Source organism: Amborella trichopoda, chromosome 1, assembly GCF_054954075.1.
Source record: "Amborella trichopoda isolate Santa Cruz 75 chromosome 1, AtrichopodaSantaCruz75HAP2 v2.0, whole genome shotgun sequence".
Classification (NCBI taxonomy): Eukaryota; Viridiplantae; Streptophyta; class Magnoliopsida; order Amborellales; family Amborellaceae; genus Amborella; species Amborella trichopoda.
In genome coordinates, this window is record NC_142336.1 from 35,278,788 (window position 1) to 35,294,686 (window position 15,899).

The 15,899-nt window shown below is 34.5% G+C and overlaps 1 long non-coding RNA gene across 2 annotated transcripts; it reads right to left on the reverse strand.

Moving 5' to 3' along the window:
• Window positions 1–10,875: 10,875 nt before the first annotated feature.
• On the reverse strand, window positions 10,876–13,204 carry LOC148783791 (uncharacterized). Of its 2 annotated transcripts, none has more exons than XR_016046781.1 (2): window positions 11,344–13,204; window positions 10,876–11,198 (listed from the first exon to the last, which is right to left on the reverse strand). It is a non-coding gene; the product is annotated as an uncharacterized LOC148783791 (long non-coding RNA). The 2 variants fall into 2 exon arrangements; XR_016046782.1 differs by having other exon boundaries at window positions 10,876–11,201; window positions 11,344–13,166.
• Between the last annotated feature and the right edge of the window lie 2,695 nt (window positions 13,205–15,899).

Consider the following 15,899-nt stretch of genomic DNA (forward strand, 5'->3'; position numbering starts at 1 on the left):
TTATATTTGGCTATGAAATTTTAAATTTGAAAAATAATATAGATCGAGGAGATCTATAAGCAATTTAAAATCTTGAAAATAGACAATCCAGATAGTTTGTTACAAAATGCATTATTTGTAAGACTTAAATTTTTCTTTTTCATATTCACACATCGTGGTCGAGATTAATTTGAGGGTTCTCCATAGTTTTAACACTTTTGGATTTTTGATGTGCACCTTATTTCTACCGTAGTAGGTTGCAAATAGTGGTTTAAAAAACGGATCGTTGCCCCGAATCGTGCACTTCAAAAATCTATCTGAATCGGTGATTCGGATCGGGAATCGGTCGAATCGGTTAGATTAAACCTTAAAAAAAATCTAAAAAAATAATTAAAATTCATTATAAATGTTGCTTTTTAGGAATCCACTAAGAAATGAGGGTACTACATTATTAACTTTCATTTTTTTCATCAATATGTGAATATTGAGATGTTCTTTCCCTGTAAAAACTTATCTTAACAATTAAATTTACATCACACAAGAGAAAAATAATAGAATTATCATGTATGAATTATATAATCATACATGAAATACAATAAAGAATGGATTAAATTGATTAAAAAATGGCCACCAAAATCTCAAATTGAAAAGAAAGCCTTAATGTACTAAAAAAAAAACCAAATTATTACAATCTAACTAACATTAATCCAAAATTATTACAACCTAACTAACTATAATTTTATATACTAAAATTGAAGTTGTTGATTTACATTTTATAATTATTTTACTATACAAATAATAACAAATCCAAAATATATTATAATATCATCTAATTTAAAATATATTATTTACAACTGTAAAAAAAAAGTAAATTACATAATTTATACTGTAAATAAATTAATAAATAAAATATAAGATTTGGTTATCAATGTAGAAATTATTGAAATGCCTACCAATTTTCAAAAATCTAAGTTTCTAGGTTTCAAAAATAAATTTTTTTAAGGTTTCTAGAATAAATGTAACTCAAATGCATGCTTAAAAAGCATGATACTTGTTGTATTATATATATATTTTTGACAATAAATACTTATTATATTATCTTTTATTTTTATTTTTTACAAGAAAAATAAGAAGACCATGCTGCCTAGGTAACTTTTTTTTTTTGTCAAGGTAACTTTTTTTTTTTTGTCAAGGTAAATTTTATTTTTTTGTCAAGGTAACTTTTATTTTTATTTTTTGACAAAAATTTATTTTTCTGTCAATGCAATTTTTATTTTTTTGTCATAACTTTTATTTTTTTTGTCAAAGTGACTTTTTTTTTTTTTTTCTCAAGGTAACTTTTATTTTTTCGACAAAAATTAATTTTTTTGTCAAGATAACTTTTATTTTTTTGTCAATATAACTTTTATTTATTTATTGTCATTACTTTTAGTTTTTTTTGTCAAGATAACGTTTTTTTGGTAAAATAACTTCTTCCTCTCTTTTTTTTGACAATGTAACTTTTATTTTTTTTGATAATTTTTTTTTTTTTTGTAAAAATAGTTTTTATTTTTTTGTGTCATAAATTTTATTTTTTTGTAATAACTTTTATTTGTTTTTGTCAATGTAATTTGTTTTTGACGCAACATTTATTTTTTTTGTAATAAATTTTTTTTTTGATGTTTTTATTTTTTTTGAACTTTTAGTTTTTTGTAATAATTTTATTTTTTAGATTTTTTTTTTTTTTTTTTGGACATAAAATAAAAGCTATTGACCGGGGAGGTTCGAGCTTGGAACCCATGGAGAGAGGGATAGAAGCGGGGGTTCGGGCTTGGAACCATTGAGAGAGGGATAGAAGCGATAACCACCTAGACAACCTGACGACATTTGTTCTTTATGGTAATAATAAAACTATATATTATATAACATTGTCAAGCCTGCGTAGTGCGTAAATTAATATCCCACATCAAAGCTTTTAAAGATGAACGGGTTCCATAAATAACAAATTGGTAGCATGAACTGTTGCATGCATAAAAAAGCAGTCGTCTTCCCATGTGGCGTGCTTGTGCATGCCCGTTGCATGTATGCAAAACTCGGGTTTACGAATGACGCATTTGTACGAGAACTCGTGTTAATGTTAGAATCCGTTTGGTTTATTGCTAAACACGGGTGGTAAACACGGGCGGGTGTCATTCTAAACGCGGGCGATGGGGTGACACGGGAAAATTTGAAACAGGGGGTAAACACGGGTGGGTGTCATTCTAAACAAAATTTGAAACGGGCAGTAAACAGGGGCGGGTGTTTAGAAGCACGGGCGGTGGGCTAACACGGGAAAACTTGTTCAGACTCGCCTGTGGAACTCGTGTGATCATCAGCCGATTCGTGATGTCATAATCCACCCGGTTTGTTTAAGAATCCGCCAACGAGCGAAACACGAGCGGGTGTGACGAAATTTGTTTAGATTCTTGTCATCAGCCGATTCGTGATGTCAGAATCCGGTTTGTTTCTAATTCTCGCCCGTGTTATGACATTATCAGCCGATTAGTGATGTCAGAATCCGCCCGGTTTGTTACAGAATCCGTGATGTCAGAATCCGGCCAAGCAAAACACGGGCGGGTGTGTCGAAATTTGTTCAAATTCTCGTCATCAGCCAATTGGTGATGTCAAAATCCGTCCGATTTGTTTCTAATTCTTGCCCGTGTTTTGACATCATCAGCCGATTCGTGATGTCAGAATCCGCCCGGTTTGTTTCAAAATCCGTGATGTCTAAATCTGCCCGGTTTGTTTCAGAATCCGCCTGTTGGTTCGTTTTTAACTCTCGCCCGTGTTATGACATTATCAGCCGATTCGTGATGTCAGAATCCGTCCGATTTGTTTCAGAATCCGTGAAGTCAAAATCCGCCTGGCTTGTTTCAGAATCCGCATGTTGGTTTGTTTATAACTGTCGCCCGTGTTATAACATCATCAGCCGATTCGTGATGTTAGAATTCGCCCGGTTTGTTTCAGAATCCGTGATGTCAGAATCCACCTGGTTTGTTTCAGAATCTGCCCACAAGCGAAACACGGGTGGTAAACACAGGCGGGTGTCATTCTAAACACGGGAGAAATACGGGCAGTGGGGTGACAAGGGAAAATTTGTTCAGACTCGCTCGTGGAACTCGTGTGACGAAGTTTGTTCAGACTCTTGTCATCAGCCGATTCGTGATGTTAGAATCCGTCCGGTTTCTTTCTATCTCTCGTCCGTGTGATGACATCACGAATCCGCCCGACTTGTTTCTAACTCTCGCCCGTGTTATGCCATCATCAGCTGATTCATGATGTCAGAATACGCCCTGTTTGTTTCAGAATATGTGATGTCAGAATCCGCCCGGTTTGTTTCTAAACATGTGGAAAAATTTGTTAAACACGTGGAATTCGTGGGAAAATTTGTTCAGACTCGCCCGTAGAACTCGTGTGACGAAATTTGTTCAAACTCTCGCCCGTGCTATGATGTCATCAGCCGATTCGTGATGTCAGAATTCGCCCGTTTTGTTTCTAACTCTCGCCTGTGTTATGATGTCATCAGCCGATTCGCAATGTCAGAATCCGCCTGGTTTGTTTCAGAAAACGCTAGGTTTGTTTCTAAACACGTGGAAAAATTTGTTAAACACATGGAACTCGTGGAACAATTCGTTGAACAAGTGGAACTCATGGAAAAATTTGTTAAACACGTGGAACTCATGGAAAAATTTGTTAAACACGTGGAACTTGTGGGAAAATTTGTTCAGACTGGCCCGTGGAACTCGTGGGACGAAATTTGTTCAGACTCGCAACACGTCGAACTCGTGGGTGTCATTCTAAACATGGGCGGACATGGAACTCGTGGGAAAATTTGTTTAGACTTGCCCGTGGAACTCATGTGACGAAATTTGTTCATAACTCGTGGGTGTTGTGAAACACGTGGAACTGGTGGGTGTCATTCTAAACACGGGTGAAACATGGGCGGATGTGGAACTCGTGGGAAAATTTGTTTAGACTCGCCCGTGGTGTGATGAAATTTGTTCAGACTCGCAACACGTTAAACTCGAGAAAACACATGGAACTCGTGGGTGTCATTCTAAACATGGGCGGTGGTGTGACATGGAAAAATTTGTTCAAACTCGCCCGCGGAACTCGTATGACGAAATATGTTCAGACTCTGGCCCGTGTTATGATGTCATCATCCGATTCGTGATGTCAGAATCCTCCCGGTTTGTTTCTAAACACGTGGAAAAATTTGTTAAACGCATGGAACTCGTTGGAAAATTTGTTCAGACTCGCCCGTGGAACTTGTGTGACGAATATTGTTCAGACTCGCAACACGTGGAACTCGTGAAACATGTGGAACTCGTGGGAAAATTTGTTTAGACTCGCCCGTGAAACTCGTGTGACGAAATTTGTTCAGACTCGCAACATGTGGAACTCGTGGGAAAATTTGTTCAGACTCACCCATGGAACTCGTGTGACGAAATTTGTTCAGACTCGCCCGTGTTATGACATCATCAGCCTATTCGTGATGTCAGAATCCGCCTAGTTTGTTTTTAAACACATGGAACTCGTGTGAAGAAATTTGTTTAGACTTGCCCTTTGTGATGTCAGAATCCGCCCGGTTTGTTTCTAAACACGTGGAACTTGTGTGACGAAATTTGTTTAGACTCGCTCGTGTTATAACGTCATCAGCCAATTTATGATGTTAGAATCCGCCCGTTAAAAATTTGTTCAGACTCGCTCATGGAACTCGTGTGACAAAATTTGTTCAGACTTGCCCGTGTTATGACGTCATCAGCCGTTTCGTGATGTCAGAATCCACCCAATTTGTTTCTAAACACAGGCGGTGGGTTGATCGATTCCCTTGTCAAGTCGCGATTTTTCAAACACTGCTGTTAATGTCAGAATCCGCTCGGTTTGTTTCTAAACAGGGGTGGTGGGGTGATCGATTCTCGTGTTGAGAACTCTTGTGACAAACATCGCATGTGTACGAAACTCGTGTGACGAAATTTGTTCAGGCTCGCCTGTGGAACTCGTGTGACAGAATTTGTTTAGACTCGCCCATGAAACTTGTGTGACGAAAATTGTTCAAAGTCACCCGTGTTATGACGTTATCAGCCGATTCGTGATGTCAGAATCCGCTCAGTTTGTTTCTAAACACTTGGAACTCGTGTGACAAAATTTGTTAAGCGTCGCCCGTGTTATTACGTCATCAGCCGATTCTTAATGTTAGAATCCGCCCGATTTGTTTCTAAACACGAGCGGTGGGGTGACCGATTCTTGTGTCGAGTTGCGATTTTTCAAACACTGGTTGCAAACTTAGATAAACTCTTTCCTAAATAATTATGGTTGTAACCCTTATATACAGTTTCTATACCCCAAAATAAACCTTCTTGGTACTATTACGTAATGGTGACCATTTTCTAAAATATAAGTTGTATTTTTTATTTTTTGAATAAAATATAGGAAAATTTATAGAAAAAACTTTTTTGTTTTAAGAATGAAAAAAAGGGAAATTTACCCATAAGTCTTGTTTTATTTATGAAATTAAAAAAAAATGTCATATATATCATATTTTATACTAGAGTCCCATTTTTTTAAAGTATAGTATTTTAGTCTAAATTCGGCATGTAGATATTTTTCACCGTCACACACTAACAACAATGTTTAAAAAATAGTTTAAAATAATTAAAATAACAAAAATACTCCTAATTTTTTATGGTATTTAAGTTAGTTATTTTAAAATTATTTATTAACCCATATGTATGTGAAGGTGAAAAGTAAGAACATGCCAAATTTGAGTTTAATTCAATTTATGAAAAAAGAGATAAAATTAAATTATGTTTTGTGCTCTTAAGAAATAGGATTTGAATGTAAAATATGAAATACATGACATATCATGAGACTTTTAAATTTTTAAAAATAAAAAGAAATTTCTTTTTTGTTGTAAATTTCCCAGAAAAGCAGACCCAAATATTTCATATGTTACATTCAATTTCTACTTTGTGCAAGCTTATAGTGTGTTTTATTTCTTTTTTTTGTTATATATTCAATTAAGATCAAATTATTATCAAAATACCCATGAATATTGTAAGGGTATTTTGGTCATTTATTATTATTATTATTTTATAGTTTTCATAGGTGTGTGATGTCGGATATGCCAAATTTGGACTAAATTTGAACTTAATGTGATTTATGGAAAAGGATAAGATTGAAACATGTGCTCTTAAAAGTGGAACTAGAGAAACTAGAGTGTAAAATATGAAACATATAAGATTATTTTTAAATTTTAAAAATAACTTAAAATTTTCCTGTAAATTTGTTTTGATGTGGCGATGCCGGAGATGAGAGAAGTTTGTGATGATCTCCTACTATCTACATTATTCCGATTCTCAAAATTTCCGTTAGAAACATATCTCTCTCAGGCATCTACACCACCTTGCTTCTCAAAAATTCCGTTGGAAACCCAGCTGCGCTCCCTCCCCAACCCTTCTTCTCGTCCGCTCTCGGGGATTACTTGAGTATTGCTTTCCTTTAATTTCACTTGGGATTAGGCCGTTTCATCTCGCGCGAGTTGTTGCTAAGATTTTAATCGACAAAAAAAATAAAAAATAAAAAAAAATAAATAAATGGGAGAAAAGCTTCCCATATTAAAGAGACCATGTGAACTATATTGGTGATGATTATGTCGTTGAGATTGGATCAAACTACTGTGTTTTATTGTTATGTAATTTGTATTATTTATGTCTTCACGTTAAGTGTCGTTCAAATGTGGGACTATAGTCAATCTTTGTATGTTGGTTTAAGTGGGGGCTCATTCGGAGTCTTGTAAACTTCTTTTAGGGTGCCTTTAATTGTTTATTTGTGAGTTAAAGCGGCTTGCATCTTGCCGTAGTCTCAGTCCAAGGATGTAATTTTGATATTTTTAGTTAAAATTTTAAAAGGTGTGGTTTGTATACAGCCTAGGCTCTAAACAATCAAATTAGAGCCTATCTTTAAATAATATGGTTTTAATATTGAAAATCTTTGTAATAGCTTTAAAATATATTTTTATATTTATTTATAAATTTTAAAGCTTAAATATAGTGTAGATCGACAGATTTATGAAAACTTGAAAATCTTAAAAATTGACGGTCCAAAAATGTGTTATAAAATACATTATTTTCAAAACTTGAAATCCATTGTTTTTCTCATGTTCATACATCTTGATGTCGAGATGGTCGATTTGAAGATATTTGGGCATCAAAACAACCTTTTCTAATGAAATTTTTGGGGTAAAAAAAAAAAACGAAGGGAATTACACCACCACTGGTTCTTCAATATAGATTCCCATCTTCGCCAATCTATCCACCTCCATGTTACTCTCTCGATATACATGAACCAATACAGTTTCCATACTTTGACAAGCTTCATATGCCTCTCTCACCACTTCATGTACAGGCCATGGAACTTCCATCTCATTTTTCAACCATTTTATTACATTTAAAGAGTCACCTTCTACCATTAAAGGTTTATTGAAACTTTTGGCCAACTGTACATCTTGAAGAACAGATTGTAGTTCAGCCACATTAGCAGTTGTTCTTCCCACCGGGCAAAACACAACTCAACTCATCCCTTACAATACCTCCCACACATTTCCCATATAACTGCCATCGAAGTTCAATTTTAACCACCCATTTTGCATAGGTTGTCAAATACGCACCCTTTTAACCTTTAAAGCCTTTTCTTTCAGAATCCTTATCTTTTCACGCAACTCAGTTGCTGATTCACTTTTATCCTCGAAACAATTCCTATCCTTCTCTTTTCAGACCTCCCATAAAATAGAAGCTTTAAAAATTCTCCAAATGAGTTTGCCTTTCTTCCCAATACCTGTTAGCTCCCAATCATTAAAAGGATTTTCTAAATTCACAGGAACATTAATGTGAACTCCTACCCATTCCAAAACCCATTTCCAAACTGATATAGCATAGTCACAGTCAATGACCAAATGCTCAACAGTCTCTTCAGCATTTTTGCGTATAATACATACATTGGGTAAGATTTTTCCCTGCTTTCTTAACATATCCATTGTCAAAATCCTTTTCAGTGTTAACAGTCATGAGAAACTTCTCACCCTTAAAAGAATGGGCCATTTCCAGATATTGGCTACATCAATATCTTTCCAACCAATACGATCCTCATACAGTAATTTATAAGCAGACTTAACCGAGAAATTCCCATTCGTATTAGGCTCCCACACAAATTTGTCTTTCTCCTTTTGATATAGAAGTATTGTTGAAGCATGCTCAAACACTGAATATTTTCTTCGGCTACAATATTATCTACTCTTGCATTGAATCCACTTCCCTCACCATATCACTAACCATTTTGCTCTTTGAATTGACTTTTGCAAAGAGATTAGGGAATTGGGTTTTTGAGGACATCTCTCCAATCTACCTTTGCTATCAGAAATGTAGGTTATCGCCTTTCCCTACCATCATTCTCATACTGCTTAGGAAAAAGATCCTATGGGCTACCATACCTTTCCATAAATATGAGATTCCTTTCTTATTGGTCCCCTTCGCCACAATGCCATGTTCCATATCAGACCCATATTTTTCTGACAAAATGCCTCTCCATAATTTTTCATTCTCAATTGCACATCACCACCACTTAGTTAATAGAGCACTATTCATAAACTTTAGTCTTTTAATTCCCATCCCCCCATCGCAAATAGGTGTACACACCTTATCCCATTTGATGAGATTAAAACACTTCTTGTTCTCATTGCCACCCCAAAGAAACTTCCCCATAATGTTCTCCAGAATTTTAACAATCTTACTTGGCAATTTGAAAAGAGTCATAAAGCAAACAAGTAGGTTAGATAGAGCTGCTCTCAGTAGGGTCAGTCTTCCCCCAAGAGAAAGAAGTTTAAATTTCCATGAATCCAATTTATACTGCATTCTTTATATAAGAGGGTCCCAAATGGTTGATGATCTATAATTACTAGTTAGGGGCAAAGCCTAAATAGTTAATTGGAAAACTGCCTACCCCACAATTTACCATCGACACATACTCCTCAACTTGTTCCTCTTCACAAGCCACCCCATATGTACTTGTCTTTTGGCCCAGTAACCACTTCAAACACTTTAAGAAATCTCTTGAGGGTTTGAATATCCATCTCACTTGCATCACAAAAAGTAAGAGTATCATCTGCATATTGCAGATGGGACACTATCGTACCATGGCTTTTAACTTGAAAACCAAAGAGCAATCCCTTATCTACCACCTAGTTAATCATAACACTAAATATCTCGGCTATGATAGTGAAAAGAAAAGGGGATAGTGGATCCCCTTGTCTAACACATTGTGATGTTCTAAAAAATCCTTTTGGTCGTCCATTTATGAGGATGGAAAAGTGGGTAGACTCCAAACACCCTTTCATCCACATCAACCATCTGTCCCCAAAACTCATAAATTTCAGGGGTTTTAACAGAATTTTCCACTCTAATTTATCATAAGATTTTTTCAAATCAATTTTACAAATGATACCTGCCTTTTTATCTGCATTCCTAGAGCATATCAACTCTTGAGCACATAAGATACTATTAATAATCTGTCACCCTTGAATAAATGCAGATTGGGGACCTTTAACTATAAAGGCATAACATATTTAAGCCTTCTAGCTAAGCATTTGGCTAAAATTTTATACAAGCTAGACAATAAATAGACTGTTGGGTCTTATTATCAGCAAGACTTTCTATCATCCCCTTCTTTGGAATCAGAGCAATAAAGGTCGAATTAATACTTATATTCACCACTCCTTTATCATAGAACTCATTCGTCATACATACAACTTCATTCTTAACTTGTTCCAAAAAATGTTGGATGAAACCTAAAGGAAACCCACTGGCCCAGGGGCCATATTCCCTGCCATACTAAAAACACCTTCTTTAATTTTGATCTCACAAAATAGTCATTCTAACCAATTTCTCCTCTCCTCAGGAAGTTTATAAAAAGCACTTGACTAAAGTCAATATTTGGAATAAAACCTGAAGAGAAAGCCTTATGAAAGTGTTGGATAAGTGCATTCTCCAACCCCTCGGAATCCCCTTGAGCCACCCCTATCTTTTCCTAGCACTTGCGGTGGCGTGAAAAAAACTGGTATTCAGATCACCTTCTTTGAACCATCTGATACGGGACCTCTACTTCCAATAGGTCTCATCTGCCCTAAGCCAATCATGCAGCTCCTTATTTAAACTAAACCACAAACTCCTATCCTCCAATTCTATGACCCTAGTATCTCATTCTTCTAGGTCTATTTCAACAATCTTTAACAGAGTCTCATAAATCTTTTGTTTATAATTCACCCCATTATTTTTCCTCCATTCCACTAGCCCTTGCTTCACACTCTGAATATTTTTAGATGCCACAAAACCACACCATCCCTCTACTAGTATTATCCCATCTTTTCCTAATCAACTCATTAACCTCTTTATTTTTTAACTAAGCCATATCAAATTTGAGGTATCCCCTAGTACTTCCTAACATTTCACTTTTCCAATGTAATAGAATGTGATCAGAGGACATTTTTGGGAGGGCCCGAACTGATTCCTTCATAAACAATTCAGCGTACCCAATACATACGAAAAGCCTATCTAATCTAGTCATAATAGGATTTTCCACACAACAATTGGATCAGGTAAATCTTGCCCCAATCATAGGAATATTCATCAATTTCATATAAGAGATGAAATTAGAAAAACCCCTCATACATGAGTTTAATCTATGATTAACACTTGATTCCTCGGGCCATCTAATTGCATTGGAATCTCCCCTATATGCCATGGCAAAGAATGATCCCAATCAAAAGAAGTAAGCTCATCCTAAAAAACAGATATCAAAATAGGTGCATTCGGACCATAAACATTAGAGATAGAGAACCGAAAACCACCACTATTATGCAAATAAAAATACACGATAAGAACCAGTTCTTCATACTTCCCATAAAGTCTAAAGCCTCCTGACATACCATCCAAAGTTTTACAACAATATTGCAAAGGACGACCACCTCAGGCTGCTCTAATGGACTGGAAACTAGAACATTTGATTTTAGTATGCGGAAGCACAAAACCAAATCAGGACTTACTCCAAATGCCTCCTGGCATACCATCCGAAGGTTTACAACAATATTGCAAAGGACGACCACCTCAGGCTGCTCTAATGGACTGGAAACTAGGACATTCGATTTTAGTCTGCTGAAACACAAAACCAAATCAGGATTTACTTTTTAACCAAACATAGAAGCTCTGATTTGCGACTAAGATCACATAAGCCCCTAGTATTCCATGATAGGATTTTTAATATTTAGAAGAGGATGGACTATGCCCGGTAGCATACCTGCTAGCAGAAATAATAGAACGATCGGGCTTAGCCGCTGTCTTAGCTTTCGCTTTTACAACAGATTTAACCTTTCGTTTGTTTACTTTTATTGTTACTTGCGCTTTTCCTTCCAGAGTTTCTTTTCTGGTTCGGCTCCTGTTGTTTCACCGGACTTTCCAAAGCTTGGACCATATCCACGATTGCTTCAGCAGAGTCGATGGCCTGAATTTTCATAGCCTCTATCATCTGAAACACCTGCCTCCATTCCTCAACAACGGTTGTCAGAATCATTATTATTGGTATAACATTCTCGAGAATCTCCTTCTCTGTTCATGGCTTTGTCCTCCTGACCTATTTTAGGGAAACTAGGAATAATTATATCCCCATTATCCACTCCATTTTCATCCACCTCTTCCTTATCAAGCTTCCTGTCTCCACTTATGCCCTTCTAGCAAGCCCGTATCATCCACCAAATCAAGACCAAAACCTAGAACCCCATCCATATTTTACTTTGAGCTCACAATATTATCGCTAATAATCTTCCGAGCACCATTAGCATTCATAATCTCAGCATCAATCTTTCCTCTCACATCATGGCCATTTAGCTTCAGATTATATTTATTGCTCATATCCTCACCAATAAAACATTTGCTTTGATAAGCATCTTTAGCATTTGTGTTCTTTTTACTTGCCATCTCAACTTGCCGCTCATTCCCTTCCCATTAATCTTTTGAATTTTACCACACTGTCTTCCCATTAATCTCCAACTGATTTCCCTATCTTGCCAGTAAATTTGGACCCTGATTCCTCTATTTTTTTCTGCGAACCTCTTGCCATCCTGCATCTTGTTCAATCTTCTTCTTCTTTCCCACATTACAGTCATCCTTTGAGATATGTTCTATCTCGTTATTTCTTTGATTACTATTTCCCTCATATCTCTTACCAGTACCATTTAAAACTTTTAACAAAACTTCAGAGTTTTCAGCTTTCAAAATAATAAAAGAATGACTAATAACTTCTTCAATTCTCAATCTTATCAAACCAATACTTGAGCCAATAACCGAATCCCAGTCGACAGCCACAAATTTACCACACAGAGATGCAATTTTCTTAAAAACGTCAAAATTCCAAACATGAATGGGTAGGCCAACTATCTTGAACCATATTTCAGAGGACAAATTTTTTAAAAGGATAAAGATTCAGACCATTTTTTAACAGTTAATAATTTCCCTTTGAATCTCGAGTGTTTCCTACGAATGATCCAATCCTTGCAATCTTTCTCGCAAGATAAAACAGAACATAATGATTCACAAAAAATTTACATGTCGATTTTTTAGATAAACCCCATACCTTCAATTCCCAGCGATCTAAACCACCAAGATCTGATAAAGGCGATGAGAAAGACCCCAATACAATAGATCTTAAAATATTCCTACGAGAAACAAATATCATCGTCAACCTTAATGACAAAAGTATTATCACGAAAATCATCCACCTTGCACATTATTTTCATCTACTCACTATTCATCAATCATGGAGACCATCTAGCATAAGAAGGTCTTTCTTTAAAGTAATGATCCTATATGACCCTCCGTAAGATAAGAGAGGATATCATGGGTAAGACTTCACTTTTTCAGAAATTTGTGTTAAATTTAACTAAGATCGTTCACGTTCTTCCACGGAAAGTCTGAAATGATCATTAATCTTCTATTGCCCAACACATCCATCCTACTCCCCTCCCGTCAACACTCTCTCTCTCTCTCTATCTGTCTCTCTCTCTCATCTCACTCTCTAGGTTCAGACTCTCTCTCTCTATGCTATGGTCCATCCATCGCCTGCACATTGATAACTAAGATCATGACAAGTTTAAAGCGAGTTCGTTGTACAATAATTTTATAAATTATATTTATATTTAAAAAAAAATTTATATAAGGTTGCAACTTAAAAGTGCAGAATTAAGGATGCATTTCAAAAATCCATCGGAAAAGATTATTTTCATGTTCAAAAACCTCTAATTGATCATCTCGACAACTAGATGTATGAATATGAAAAAAAAAATTATTTTACATTCTAGAAATAGTGCATCTTGTAACACATTATCTAGACCGTCAATTTTTAAGATTTTCATATGTTAATAGATTTAGTTGATTTTAGCCATTTTTTAAGTTTAAAATTTTATAATTAGATATGAAAATGGATTTTTAGATAATCCTACTAAATTTTTACACCAAAATTATATGTTATGATGAAATTTAGAGGTGCACATTAAATGAACTGTTTAAAACTTGCAACCTGGTAGAAATCACACCGTTTCCCATTTTTATAAAAACTTGTCACTTTTTTTATTTCATAGAAGCATATCACTTTTTTTATTTCATATAAACTTTAGAAAATGAATCAAAACCGCAACCTCCGTTAGGGGGGCCGCCAATATCCCACGTCATAACCAACACACTATTGACTATTTGATGTTAAAAAACTTTCTACTAAATAAGTATATTATGTGTTTTTTTTCATTTTTTTTTTCTTAAATGAGCTGGATTTTGAACGAGATAATCGGATTCACCCGAGTAAATCGCTTAGGCCAAGGCCCAAGTGCATTGGCCTAGTCGATTTTTGAACACTAACTAAGATTAATAGGGTGGATAGCCTGGCCACCAATTCAGATCCTGTTGGCCGGATCAACTGCCTATCAATAAAGTACCTAATCTTGCTTCCCATGTTTTCTACTTACTTTCAAAGTTTTTTTAATATAAAATTTTGAAATAAGTTTATACAAGGTTGGCACTATAAATTGTAGAACTAAGGTCCACCTCAAATATCCATCGATAAAACTATTTTGACACTTAATATGAACCATTTTCTGAGTATAAAATTGAGAAGATTACGCATGTATATGTTATTTTTACCGCTATTATAATATCACCTAAAATTTTCACTTGCTATATTTACTTTTTTCGTATATTACATATATAACCGTTTTTAAGAGCCCCAAAATTTTTTCCAACATTGCCTTATTCGGATCTTCATTGCAATTTTCGGTTTCAGAAAATATGAAAATTTAAACTTAAAAGTAAATATGGGTTTGAAGAATCTTATAATTTTAATTATGAATTTTCAAAATCTAAAAATTTCATTTTTAAACAAGTTTCGGATTTTCAAATTCCGGAAATGTTGGGAGGGCTCTAAAATGAACTTTTTCATACGTTCAACATCCAAAAGTTTCAATACTGATTTTGAAAATCTGAAAATATTAAAGTTTTGTTGAGAAACCGAAAGGTTCAATTGTTGTCAGTTGGCACGAATATAAATTTTGGATCTTGAAAATCCGAAATTGGTAATTCGATTATTTTTTAAAAATGTCGACCAATGTGTAATAACGGAAAAAATGTGGTGATGCTATAATATCATTACAAACAATATATATATATATATATATATATATATATATATATATATATATATATATATATATATATATATATATATATATATATATATATATATATATATATGAACGAAGATACTGCCTATAGGTGAAAATGAAAAGTGATTTTGCCTAACCTTATCACCATCCAAACTTCATTGCACTGTCACAGTTGTCCGGTAGTATTTCAATCTACATTGTTTTCTTACTAATTGGAATGATCTGAAAAATTAAAACACTACCAGACAACTGTGACCGTGAGATGAAGTTTGGATGATGATGAGGGAAGGTAAAATTATTGATATATATATATATATATATATATATATATATATATATATGGAAAAGATGAGATTAGCCCACTAGCTCATATAAACATATGAGCCCAATAATCCAGATTGAATCTGAGCCGATCTGACGATAACAGATGTCCGATAGTGTTTGAATTTTATTTTATTTTTTACAAATCCAAATAACTTGAAATTTTACGTATGTGCTCTTCTCATCAAGGCGCACCTAATAAAAATATATAAAAAAACTATTTGGGAAAATAAAATGACAAAAATACCTCCTGAAACTTTTCAGGATTATTTGGTCAATTTTTTTCATATTTTTCAAAGATTCACCTATTTTTGATGAACATACACCTAAAATTTCAAATGATTTGTATTTGTAGTAAAAAAACTAAAATTAGAAAACTACCTAACATCTGTGATCGTCAGATCGGCTTAGAATCAATCTGGGACATAGGGCTCATATGTTCATATGAGCTAGTGGGTTAATCCCTTCATTTCCTATATATAAATACACACACACCACTTGTGGTGACCTTAAAGTGCTCAACATTTTTAGACATTTAGATACCTTTATCCTATAGCATAGTAACTTTTTGTTTAGGGGTATTGTAAGTAATTAATCAAGAGTAAATTAAAAATTTCTAATAGAAACAAAAACATTTATTAACAATAATAGACAATGACATCACTTATATGGTGTGTGACATCACCCATAAGATGCATTAATTGTTTTTAACTACTAATATAATACCGCTATTTTTATAAAAATATTCATTATACCCTCTAAATGACCAAAAATGCCTCTACTTGAAAAATTTTGTATTACAATTCAAGGGCATGTTAGTGTCAAA